This window comes from Dendrobates tinctorius, unplaced genomic scaffold, assembly GCF_039654945.1.
Source record: "Dendrobates tinctorius isolate UK_male_01 unplaced genomic scaffold, ASM3965494v1 ptg000032l, whole genome shotgun sequence".
In the NCBI taxonomy this organism is placed as follows: domain Eukaryota; kingdom Metazoa; phylum Chordata; class Amphibia; order Anura; family Dendrobatidae; genus Dendrobates; species Dendrobates tinctorius.
This window is the reverse complement of record NW_027361700.1, coordinates 5,655,280-5,668,211: the sequence shown is the minus strand read 5'-3', so window position 1 is coordinate 5,668,211 and position 12,932 is coordinate 5,655,280. Positions and strand designations below refer to the sequence as shown.

Below are 12,932 nucleotides of genomic sequence, written 5' to 3'. Positions count from 1 at the left end.
GGATTACACATACTTTTCTCCTTTCATTAGATAACCTCTTAATCACACACACATCATCCCCTGCAAACTCATTCAAATGCGAAACACGGCATGTGCCATCCTCGGATATAAGCAGCCACCACTCCCTGCACATCTGCAAGTATTTACATAGGGTAGAGCCCATGACCTGCAACTGGAAGCACTTATAAAGCTGTGAGGGGCAGGCGAGCCTGGGGTGTTCCCCTATATTTAACCTATTCACTTCCACATCAGCTGCCTGTTGGACAGGGTTAAAGATGTAGACAATGCAATGTTTTCTTCAGAACTTTCAAATTGCACGTAATAAAAAACAACAACAAAACAGCGCTTTTTAGACGCATCATGTTTTCCTGTCGTCTATCTAGCCCTATAGAAAAAAAAAACAGAGTATGCAGCATTTAAGAAAAAAAAACAAAACACATCACTAACCCAAAAATGTGAAATCTGGCTCAGTGTTTTTGGCCGAGAAAGAATACCAAGTGTTTTTTTTCCCAGCCAGATGCAGTGTGAAACCAGCCTCGGGCATCTAGAAAACCTTTGATTACTACTAAGGGGTTTCGCAGAAAATACACAGACTTAGGCTATGTTCTCACATACTTTTAAAGTTTCAATCCCTCACAATTTACAGGTAACTCTGCTTCTGATCTTGTCCAGATCAATGCATCAGACACAGCCGCATGGTTCGTCTTAGGCTACGTTCACGCTTTTTGTCCCTGTCAAAAATGGTCCGCACACGGACAATGCTCACCAATACGGTATTCACATGAATGCTTTCTAACGGAGGGGGGAAAAAGAATTGTTGTGTGGCCTAGAATCTCCTATAGATTTCACTGGAGCATGTAAAAAGGAGGAAAAAAAAGGATTTCATACAGACACCATCCGTACAACGTCAGTTTATAGCCAGTCTATTGCAATTGTTAACATAGGAAACAGTATTTGGCCTTTGATAATTGTTCTAATAATTGATGTATAGGAACAGATATGAAAAATGGATACAAGAATGCCGTACTTATGACACTATAGAGAAATTTTTTTTCCCCTCAAAATAAAATGAACCCCTTCCATTAGCTGGTGTGAACTAAGCCTTAGGCAACTCTGACAGATTGTAACACGTCGTGCCCCATGTGATCTACACATGTTTCATCATGTGGATGCTGAAAACTGTATCAGAAAGTTCCAGGACTTTATATTATAAGCTGCCAATAGAAATCCCTTCACAGAGGGCTTGGCCACCAGGTCAAAACTAGTGTAACATTTTTTGATACATTCTCTCCTCTAAATCTCATCTGCACTAAAAAAAAAAAAATTAAAGATATAGGATTCTGACTATCCAAATGCAAAAAGGAAGCTGAATCCACATAAGGAGGTGGGGGGCGTGATTTACAGCACTTGTCCTGCTCCGATTGTGCACGGAGATTGGATTCTAGTGTGACTATTATTTTGACAGACCATGTAATGTAACACTACAGTCCTCCTGGAGGGGACGACAGTGGAAAAAGTGGACCATAAACTGGAAGATCACGGTGTTCTCCAACTCATTCAAATCATTTTCTGCAGAATCTTCTGGGATACAGAAGAGCCAGATGATTTTGGGAGAGCACAAGGTTAACCTCAATGCTGTAGAAGTCCCTTAAAGCATAACTTGCTACCCACTTGTGCCTTAACGCGCATCTTAGCATTTCCACACACCGTGCCTATATGGCCATCTAGTGGTATGGATCATGTACAACTGCCTTAAACTACTGTATCTTCTAATGTTAATCCACAATACACCGCTTTTGATACTGAGCATTCTTTGCCCAGTTCTCTGGGATAACTAACTGGGAGTCTCAATTTTAGCCTAGTTAGTAAGCCACCGAGGGAAGGAATTTTTTTTCCCCCATGTGAAGCTTACTGTTTGCCACATGGGTTTTTTTTTGCCTTCCTCTGGATCAACATGTTAGGGCAGGTTAGGACAGGATATGGGTTGAACTAGATGGACTTAAAGTCTCCCTTCAACCTTAATAACTATGTTACTATGTTAGCGGTAAAGACCACTGCTTTACAGTGACGGATGCACAGTGAGCAATTTTAATATAGCTCATCATAGTCCTTTACTCACATAGATCTATGTTGACTTTTTTTTGCCAAAAATCTATTCTATTATTTCTAAACACTGTTTTTGGGTGATCACTTTGTATCTTCGTTCATACTCCACCCACACACACACACACAAATGATACACCATTTGATAGGTAAACTTGCCCCCTTCAGCAAGAAAATAGCCAAACAAACCACACATCCACAATTTCATCACAAAATACAGTTTAAACATTAATTTTCATAAACCTGAAGTAAGGAAAAGACCTGCAGGTGGCACCACAGTACCCCAAAGCGCACTACCACAAAGCTGCTTACAGACATCACAAACAAATCCAAACATCTGCCTTGGGGGCTTTCCAGCTTGCTCGAGTGCTTACCCAGTCTATTTCACGCACATTGGAGGATTGCACACTTCACTGCAGGTGAGTCACACATGCAAACACATTCTTAAACAGGCACTGCTTTTTCGCTGATTATTTCGCCCCACCCACACACAAATGAGACACCATTTGAAAGGTAAACTTGCCCCTTCAGCAAGAAAAGAGCCAAACAAACCACACATTCACGATTTTATCACTAAGTACAGTTTAAACATTCATTTTCATAAACCTGCAGAAATACACAATGAACTGCAGGCGGCACCCCAACCAGGAAACATTTTTTGGCCTCTACTTATCAAACCAATTTACTGTATTACCAGTCTAAATATATATATATATATATATATATATATATATATATATCCCTGTCAGTGTTCATCATCTCATGAAATACATTTACATTTGACCAGCTTGCTTTTTCTGAAATGTGTGAAAATTTCGCATGGGCCAAGCTAGTAGTAATGGAATTAGAAAAAAATGAGTAAAATTCGAATTAATATTTTTATCCTTGTAGGAAGCACTGCTTCTTTTACCTATAAAAAGGCATAAAGAACTGTAAGCAAAATGCCAAGAAGTGGACACAGATGTAAAGGAAAAAAACTGGGTATTTGCAGAGGAGAAAATGAAAATACAATGCACAATGGCACAGAGAAAGCAGATTCTTACTGTCATGGCCTCCACTGACTTTTTTGCTACAAAAATGAAAAATCGGTTGTAAAGTGAAAACTACATTGCCCTATGCCAAGTATAATGTGACAGAAACCTAGTCGAGAATAGTCGCTAAAAATATTTAACTATACCCTTATGCTAAAATTCACACTTGATTGACAAAATACCATCTTAGGCCACCAAAGGCAGCTATCCGGGCAGAAGTCCTAGTATAACAAGCAGCCTTCGATGATGTAACACGTAGATTGGTTCTCATTTGTAGGCCATGCTGATAGGGCAGGTAATAACTCTGTAGACAAGCAACAAGCTACAGAATAAAAAAGGGGGGAAGCCACTGCTGCTTGTGGTCAGAACGCAATACATAAAGTGCATATGCACATATTGATTTCTAACTGTATTTCAAATGAGACATTTGGCAAACAATTGATCAATTCTTTGAGCCACCCCGCCAGGCCAAGGCATTCTCATATGGGGCAGTCCTACTCTATGTTTTTTATATTTGCTGTGCCATTACGCCCTCCTAAATGTATTAAAAGCAAGACCACATTAAATGCAAATTGTACCTGAAGCGTTTCTGAATCACTCCCATGGCTCCAGAGAAGGCAAGTGCAGATAAAGGCCGACCAGGTCTGGACATAGACATTTGCATTTAATGTGGTCTTGCTTTTAATACATTTAGGAGGCCGTAATGGCACAGCGAATATAAAAAGCGTAGAGTAGGACTGCCCCATATGAGATTGCCTTGGCATGGCAGGGTGGCTCAAAGAATTGATCAATTGTTTGCTAAGTGTCTCATTTTGACATATAGTTAGAAATTAATATGTGCATATGCACTTTATGTGTGGTGTTCTGACCACAAGCAGTGCTGGCTACTTCCCTTTTTTATTTGATATTGGTTTGTGGTTGCTTATGACACACGCAAAAGAGGAAAGAGAATAAGCTATGGAATGGGGGATCACCACAAACAAATGATTGGCATTTAGAGAAACAATTTTTATTGACATGTAAAGACCACAAAACTGTAAAAAAATTAAAAAAGTGACACATGTGACATAACAGCAGCAATCAAATAGCTCATAATAGAACCTACACCCTGTAATGACACTCCACAATGGTTGGTGACCAAATACCTGCCCATATGAACAGCATACCATCTAGTAACTGGGTAAATTACAATAGATACCCCCCCAAAAAAGGGAAAAAGGAGATTTTTGTGTACTCACCGTAAAATCTCTTTCTCTTAGCCTGGGGACACAGAACTGTGGGTGTTATGCTGCTGTCCACTAGGAGGCGACACTATGCATAATCTGAAAAAGATTAACTTTGGCTCCTCCTCTGCAGTATACACCCCTGGACGGCGTCAGCCTTCTCCAGTTTTGTGCAAAAGCATCAGGAGGAATATACCAGAAACATAACCATGCCTGTAAAAAAAGGCTACTATAAACAGGCTCAAACAACAATATGAGAACCCAACTGTAACAACGGCCCGCAAGGGCAACAGGGTGGGAGCAGTGTCCCCCAATTAAAGGCTAAGAGAAAGAGATTTTATGGTGAGTACACAAAAATCTCCTTTACTCTGTCGCCTTATTGGGGGACACAGAACCGTGGGACGTCCTAAAGCAGTCCCTGGGTGGGAAGCAGTGGACTAATATTGTGCTGACAGTCCCCTAGACTTGGGGTACTGCCGCCTGCAGGACCCGTCTACCCAGGCTCGCATTCGCTGAGGACTGGGTATGCACTCTGTAGTGTTTTGTAAATGTGTGAAGGCTAGTCCAAGTGGCTGCCTTACACACTTGATGTGCTGAGGCTTGATGCCAAATGGCCCAAGAGGCCCCTACCGCCCGCGTAGAGTGTGCCGTGATACCGGCCGGAAGGGGAGAATTGTTGAGGCGGTAAGCCTCTTGAATGGTGGACTTGATCCACCTAGCAAGGGTGGCTTTGGAAGCCGGTAGGCCCTTGCGAACGCCTTCTGGAAGAAGGAAAAGTGAATCAGACTTCCGGAAGGGAGTAGTCCTAGACACGTAAATACGCAATGCCCTGACAAGGTCAAGCGTATGCAGAGCCTTCTCTACCCTATGAACGGGAGCCGGGCAAAGAGACGGTAGTGATATTTCCTCATTGAGGTGGAAGCTGGACACGACCTTCGGAAGGAAGGATGGTACTGTACGGAGAACCACCTTGTCCTGATGAAAAACCAGGAAGGGTTGTCTGCAGGAAAGAGCTGAAAGTTCAGACACCCTGCGTAGCGAGTTGATTGCCACCAGGAAAACCACTTTCTGTGATAGAAAGCGGAGTGAGACCACCCTAAGGGGTTCAAAAGGAGGTGACTGTAGTGCTGTCAAGACCAGGTTGAGGTCCCACGTCTCCAACGGACGTTTGTAGGGGGGAACCAATCGGGAAACCCCTTGGAGAAAAGTCTTCACTTGCGGCTTGTTAGCAATACGCCTCTGAAGGAGCACTGAAAGGTCTGACACCTGGCTCTTCAGCGAGCCCAGGGATAGCCCGGCGTCCAGGCCTGACTGAAGGAACCCGAGGACCTTTGGAAGAGAATAGGGAAGTGGAATCTGCCCACGAAAGTCGCACCATGTGAAGAAAACCTTCCAGGTACGATAGTAAATCCTGGCTGAAGTTGGCTTTCGAGCCCTGATCATGGTTTTAACAACGTCCGGTGAAAAACCTGCTTGGGTCAAAACCCAGGTCTCAATGGCCACGCCGTCAAATTGAGAGCCCCTGAGTTCTGGTGGAAGAACGGGCCTTGTGACAGGAGGTCGGGACGTTTGGAGAGACGCCAGGGAGCGTCTGCTGTGAGTTGCACGACGTCGGCGTACCATGTACGCCTGGGCCAATCTGGAGCGATCAGAATGGTGGGAACACCCTCTTGTTTGATCTTCCTCAGGACTCTGGAGATCAGGGGGAGGGGTGGAAAAATGTACAGAAGCTGGAACTGGGTCCAGTCCTGAACCAGGGCATCTGCTCCGAGCGACAGCGGATCGCGCGTCCTGGCCATGAAATTGGGAACCTTGGCATTGAGATGGGATGCCATCAGATCCACATCCGGGGTCCCACAACGACGACAGATCTGACAGAAGACTTCGGGATGGAGGGACCATTCCCCCCGAGTCCATTCCTTGTCGGCTGAGATAGTCGGCTTCCCAGTTGTCCACACCCGGAATGTGGACCGCGGAGAGTACCGACCTTGCAGCCTCCGCCCATTGTAGGATACGCGTTACTTCGGTCATCGCCTGGATGCTGCGAGTGCCGCCTTGATGGTTCACGTATGCCACTGCCGTGGCATTGTCCGACTGTACTCTGATATGAGAGTCTGCCAGCAAGTGATGGAAGGCTTTCAACGCCAGGAAGATGGCCCGATTTCCAGGATGTTAATGGGCATGGTCGATTCCCTTGGTGACCACCTGCCTTGCGCTCTGTGATGTAGGTGCACCGCGCCCCAACCCATAAGGCTTGCGTCGGTGGTCAAAACCTTCCATTGACCGGAGAGAAAGGATTTTCCCCTTGCAAGCGAGGTTGGCTTGAGCCACCAGTGCAGGGACCTCCTGGTGTTTGCTGATAACCGGAACTCCCTGTCGAGGGAGAACGGATTCCTGTCCCAGGACTTGAGGATGGCCAGTTGAAGGGGTCTGAGGTGAAACTGGGCAAATGGTACCGCCTCCATTGCTGCTGCCATCCTGCCAAGTACTCTCATGGCATACCGGAGAGATCTGGGGGACTTGCAGAGGAGTGTGTGAACTCCCAGACGGAGAGCCAGTGCCTTGTCCCTGGGGAGGATCACCAGACCCTTGGAGGTGTCGAATAGCATCCCCAGGAAGGTTAGAGACTGACTCGGGGTAGTCGTGGACTTTCGTAAATTGACTAACCATCCCAGGCGCGTCAGAGTGTTGATCATGATCGAGGCGTTGACCTCGCAGTCCTTGAGGGTGGGGGCCTTGATGAGAAGGTCGTCCAGGTATGGAACGACTACTATGCCTCTGGAGTGCAGAACGTCCATGGTAGCTGCCATGACCTTTGTAAATGTTCTGGGAGCCGTGGCCAGACCGAACGGGAGGGCCACAAACTGGTAATGGTCTTGGTTGATTGCGAATCTGAGAAACCTCTGATGGGCGGGAGCAATCGGTATATGCAGGTATGCGTCCTGTATGTCTATGGAGGCAAGATATTCTCCTTTTTCCATAGACGCAATGATTGACCGGAGGGATTCCATGCGGAAGTGACGAACTCGAACGTACTTGTTGAGTTGCTTGAGGTCTAGTATGGGTCGGACGCTGCCTCCCTTCTTGGGCACCACGAACAGGTTGGAGTAGAACCCTCGGAAGCGCTCTTCGGCTGGGACTGGCACTATGACTCCTGCTCGCAGGAGGGAAGAAACCGCTTGACGGAAGGCCTGAGCTTTGAGCGGGAATTTTGGAGGGACAGAGGGAAAAAACCTGTGCGGTGGGCTGGTAGTAAACTCGATTTTGTATCCCGAAGACACTATTTCCTTGACCCACTTGTCTTCTGTAATAGGCAGCCAGACCTGCTGAAAGAGTAGCAGTCGTCCGCCTACAAGTGGGGTGTCTTCCAGAGGGCATGAGTCAGGATGAGGGAAAAGTCTGAGGTTTTCCTCCTTTAGGTTTTGCCTGGCTTGCCTTTGATTGCCAGTTCCTGTCCGGCCTCTGTGCCGCACGTGTGTTGTCCCTGCGGGGGGGAACGATTACGGTTTTGTGCTGGGCGTGAGACGGACCAGCCCGAAGAATTCCGAAAGGATCGGAAACGAGATTGATTACGCCTTTTAAACGTGCGTTTTGGTCTTAGTTGAGGGAGGGAAGTACTTTTGCCCCCAGTAGCATTGGATATCATTGTATCCAGCTTTTCACCGAAAAGACGGCCACTGAAGTACGGGAGATTTGTTAGGGACTTTTTTGAGGCCGCATCCGCTTTCCATTCTCTTAGCCAGAGAATACGCCGGATTGTGATGGCATGTGATGCTATTCCTCTTGCAGAGTCCAACACTGCATGGACCATGTAATCCGCCACCACTGCAATTTGCACCGCCTGGTCCGCCAGCTGAGGATTTGAAGCTTGAAGGCCCTTTTGCAATAGATCAGCCCAAGCCATGATGGCCTTGGCTGCCCAAACTGAAGCAAATGCGGGTGCCAGAGAGGCACCTGCCGCTTCAAAGATTGAACGAGCCATGCGTTCGACTTGTCTGTCTCCTGTGTCCTTGAGGGTTGAACTGTCCGGCAGCGAGAGAAGCGTTTGTGCTGCCAGCCTAGAGACTGGAGGGTCCACTTCAGGCGGATCTGTCCAATCCTTGGTATATTTCTGTGGAAAGGGGTATTTTGCTTCCAAATACTTGCGATTGGCGAATTTTTTCTCAGGCTGCGAAAAATGCTTAGAAAGGATTTTTTGAAATTCCGGGTGATTAGGGAAGACCTTCGATGGTTTCTGAACATTTTCAAAGGAAATCTTGTGTTCTGGTGCTTCCGGGGTTGGATCTGAAATGTCCAGCACCCGAAGAATGGAAGAGACGATATCCTCAACTATCGCAGTATTGCTAGGGGGACAAGGGAGCAAAGCGTTCTCTGTTTCGTTATCTGAATTGGAGTCACATATGCCCTCTGAGGCCTGCGCATCGCTAAGGAGCTCCCTAGCGGGCGAACTAGAGCGGAGGTTTCCCGTGGTCTGGGATCGTTGTGGAGATCCGCATTGTTCTTCTCTATAAGGGGACGGCCTCGGTGACCTGAGGCCACTGTATCTTTCCCTGGAGGGGGAAGACCTATTGCTATGTGAGGACGCAGCTGAACGTGACCTGTGGGTCCGCTTACGCCTCGAACTGTCGGAAGCGCCCTGATCATGAGACCCGACGTCCCTTTGCTGGGTAACGTTCATAGCCGAGACATGAGCCTGCAGTAATGTGGAGGTCAGGTTATCTATAGACTGTCATAGACTGCGACATCTGAGTCGCCCATTCCGGAGCAGTAGCGGTCGCAGAAGCGTTGGTAGGGACTTCTTGGGGTTCTGATCCTGTTTTTTGGGTACAATCCCGGCAGTGCGGGTACGTGCTGCCGCTGGGGAGAGTGGCCTTGCAGGCTGTGCAGACTGCATAAAAGCAGTCTTGCCTGGTTCTTTTCCTTGAGCCCGACATAGTACCTAGGCTGATTAGTGGAGGCCCTACAGGGGTATCTACGCAGAGAAAAGGAGTAGGAGAGCGCTATATGGTATAGGAATTCACAGCTGAGTACCAAGGACCCAGCTGTGATCTTACCCCACCGGTGCTCCCCCTTAGGTCCAGCGCTGATAAGTCCCACGTCCTGTGCCCCCCGGAGACTGCTGTGCTGCATTCTTCCAGGTGCAGCAAGATGGCCACCGGATGCTGAGGTGGAGAGGGAAGGGGGCGGAGAGCTGGAAAAGGGCGCGCTGGGCCATGTAAAAGCGCGCCCTTCCTGCCTCAATCCGCCCCTTCTATGACACTGCAGTGTCATTTTCGTCATCCGGGGGGCGGGCCGGGGGGCGGGAATGGGGCGGCGACTTTGGCTAGGCCGAAGCCGCGGCCTAAATTTGAGGTCTCCTGCCCAGCAGGGCTCCAGGACGGCGCGGTCGTCCGCGGGGGGGGTCGGATTTAAACCAGACCCCCCCAGAATGAAAGGAGGGCTGGCGGTGGGGCCATATATGTGACTGGGGTCCTGTGGAGGGTCCTTTGGGGCACCATTGCTGCAGAGACCGGGGCGCAGGGAGCCCGGTCTCTGATAAGTGCCGTGCCTCGCTGCACCTCCTCCGGTCCCAAAAGGAGCCCACAGGTGGACTGGGGTCCCTGGTGCCTGGTACAGGCCCTACCTGCGGTGTCTCAACCTAATACCCCGAGAGGGGGATTAGGGAGGGTGCTGCTGTCACCGTCAGGGGGCTTCATCGTCGCCTCGACCTCGACCCAGAGCCGGACGGAACTGAGGAAGGAGGGGGGTCTCAACCTCGAACCAGTACCCGAGGGACTGGTGAGGGAGCGACATGGGGAATAGCCACCTCGACCTCAACCGGGTACCCCTAATAGGGGACCGAGGAGGGAGCCATGCCGGGAGTCTCGCTGGAGACCCTCTTTTCTTCATCTGTAGTCTTTTGGAAAAAAATCTAGGAAATAGACGGAGTAAAAAAAAAAATCTTAGGTGTGCCTCCTGCGACACTAAGCAAAAACTGGAGAAGGCTGACGCCGTCCAGGGGTGTATACTGCAGATTAGGAGCCAAAGTTAATCTTTTTCAGATTATGCATAGTGTCGCCTCCTAGTGGACAGCAGCATAACACCCACGGTTCTGTGTCCCCCAATAAGGCGACAAAGTAATTATATAAATGCAGATAAAGTAAAGTGGCGACCCCTACACCTGATAAGGAAGAAGGAACCACAAAAAGAAATTGTATAAGTCAGAAAATGAAACATATTATGACATCTGCAGATAAATGGATGGAACTAGATCACCCAGGCCAATAATGCCTATGGTAAAAATCATGGATGAATATGGAGAACCAGCAACACACAGACTGAAATATGCAGCAACAATCACCCATGCATTGCGGCCTGAAGTGCTGGCATCAGTTGGCAGAACCAATGTGAAGTGAAGACAGGGCGAGAAAGTGCCCGACGCTTGTCGCCACCTAGAGTGGCTTCGTCAGGGGTTTGTGTTTGCTTTGCGCACGTGCGAAATATGGAGGAGAACTACTCTAATTCCAGAAAATATCGTGGACGTCGGCCACGGATGGGGTGGAGAAAAGAAGAAGAAACACAGCCCATCGGACTGGACACAGGGCATTTACATAGCCCGCAAATTTCAGGTGACAGATTCCCTTTAAATAAAATAGCAATAATGCAAACTTTATAAAAGACCCCAGCCTTCACACCCCCAAAATACAAGTTTTTACACTCATTATTTGTACCCGAAATGGTACCGTTAAAATTTAACTAGTCCTGCACAAGCCAAGCCCTCAAACTACTCATAGCTTCGTCTACAAAGGAAGATGTGCTGCAGACAACAATACTGAAAATATTAATTTTATAATAAATGGACTTAATGAAAAAAGTCAAGAAGAATAAGCGTTTTGCTCATTTGACAAGTAATTGCTGCCATATTTACATGTAACGATTACAGTCCTATGTTAAAAAAAAACCAAGGATTTTATGTGAGTGCACTACTGCAAGGGGACGTTTAGTCTATATTCTTAGTCTTCTGCAAATGTAGAGACCAGAGTACACAAATGTGTAAAATTATATCTTCTGGTATATACACCGCGTTCCAAATTATTATGCAAATGCTGTTTTTTTTTTTTTACTAAATGGTACATGCAAATGAATTAGTGTAATGTTCCCATCATCACCTGTTAGAGCATAAATTACATTTTATTGGACAAAGCTCCCAAAGATTTTTTTTCAAAATTAAGCAAACTCAAAATGAGCTACTCCATATTATGTACAACGGAGTTTCCAAATATTTTATAGGTTGTAAAGAACTGAACATGGTCACTTTCTCAATTTGCGACACTAAGAGGTCACATTTACTGAAATAAAAAAACATCTTAACAGACCAAGTTACATGTTGACATAGGACCCTTTCTTTGACATCACCTTCACAAGTTTAGCATCCGAACTTGTGGGTTTTTGGATAGCTTGTGCTTAATTTTCTTTGCAGGATGTCAAATTAACCTCCCAGAGCTGGTGTTTTGATGTGAACTGTCTCTCACCCTTATAGAACTTTTACTTGAGGATGCTCCAAAGGTTCTCACTAGGGTTAAGGTAAGGGAAGGATGGTGATGACACCATGATTGTGTCTCCTTTTATGCCCATAGCAGCCAATCACTCAGGTATTCCCTGCAGCATGAGTGGCGTATTCTCAACCATGAAGATGATTTTCCTATAGATGGCATGGTTAGTTGTTTTGTACCATGGAAGAAAGTAGTCAGTCAGAAATTCTATACACTTTGCTGCGGTCAATTTCACACCTTAAGGGACAATAAAATGAGCCTACCAGCTCTCTCATGATTCCGGTCACAAAATTACTCTGCCACCTCCTTGCTGACATTGCAGCCTTGTTGAGACATGGTGGTCATCCACTATCCACCCATCTGGACCTGACTGTCCAGAGTTGCATAACACTTATCAGTAAACAAAATGGTTTTAAAATTAGTCTTCATGTATGTGTGGGCCCACTGCAATAGTTTTTGCTTGTGAGCACTGATTAGGGGTAGCCAAATAGTAGGTTTATGCACAATTGCAAGCCTCTGGAGGGTCCTACACCTTGAGGATTGCAGGACTCCATAGACATCAGCAGCTTCAACTACTTGTTTGCCACTTTGTAGTGGTATTTTAGCAGCTGCTCTCTTAATCAAATGATTTTGTCTGGCAGAAACCTTCCACATTATGGCTTTAACTGTATGAACCCATCTCTACTTTGTATCAGCCACAAATCTTTTCACAGTACGATGAGCATGCTTAATGTTTCATGAAACATCCAATGTTTTTTATACTTTGTCCAAGGCACTGAACTACTTGATGCTTTTTTGAGTAGCAGGGAGATCCTTTTATTTTGCCATATTGCTTGAAACCTGTGGCCTGCTTAATATGGAATGTCCTTCTTTTGTAGTTTTCCTTTAATTGGACTCACTTAGTAAACTAATTATCATAGGTGTTGGAAATTGATTTCAGTGATCCAAAGAATTTATTTGAAAAACAAAAAAAAATTACATGTTCATGATACAAATACAATTTGCATAATAATTGACACGGACGTCAACTGCTTTATTTGTAT

General features: G+C 46.4%; 1 protein-coding gene across 2 annotated transcripts in view; it reads right to left on the bottom strand.

Annotated features, from left to right (window-relative positions):
* GHDC (GH3 domain containing) overlaps positions 1 to 12,932 on the bottom strand; it is a 65,011-nt gene that overhangs the window by 26,766 nt on the left and 25,313 nt on the right. The gene's annotated exons all lie outside the window — the stretch shown is intronic.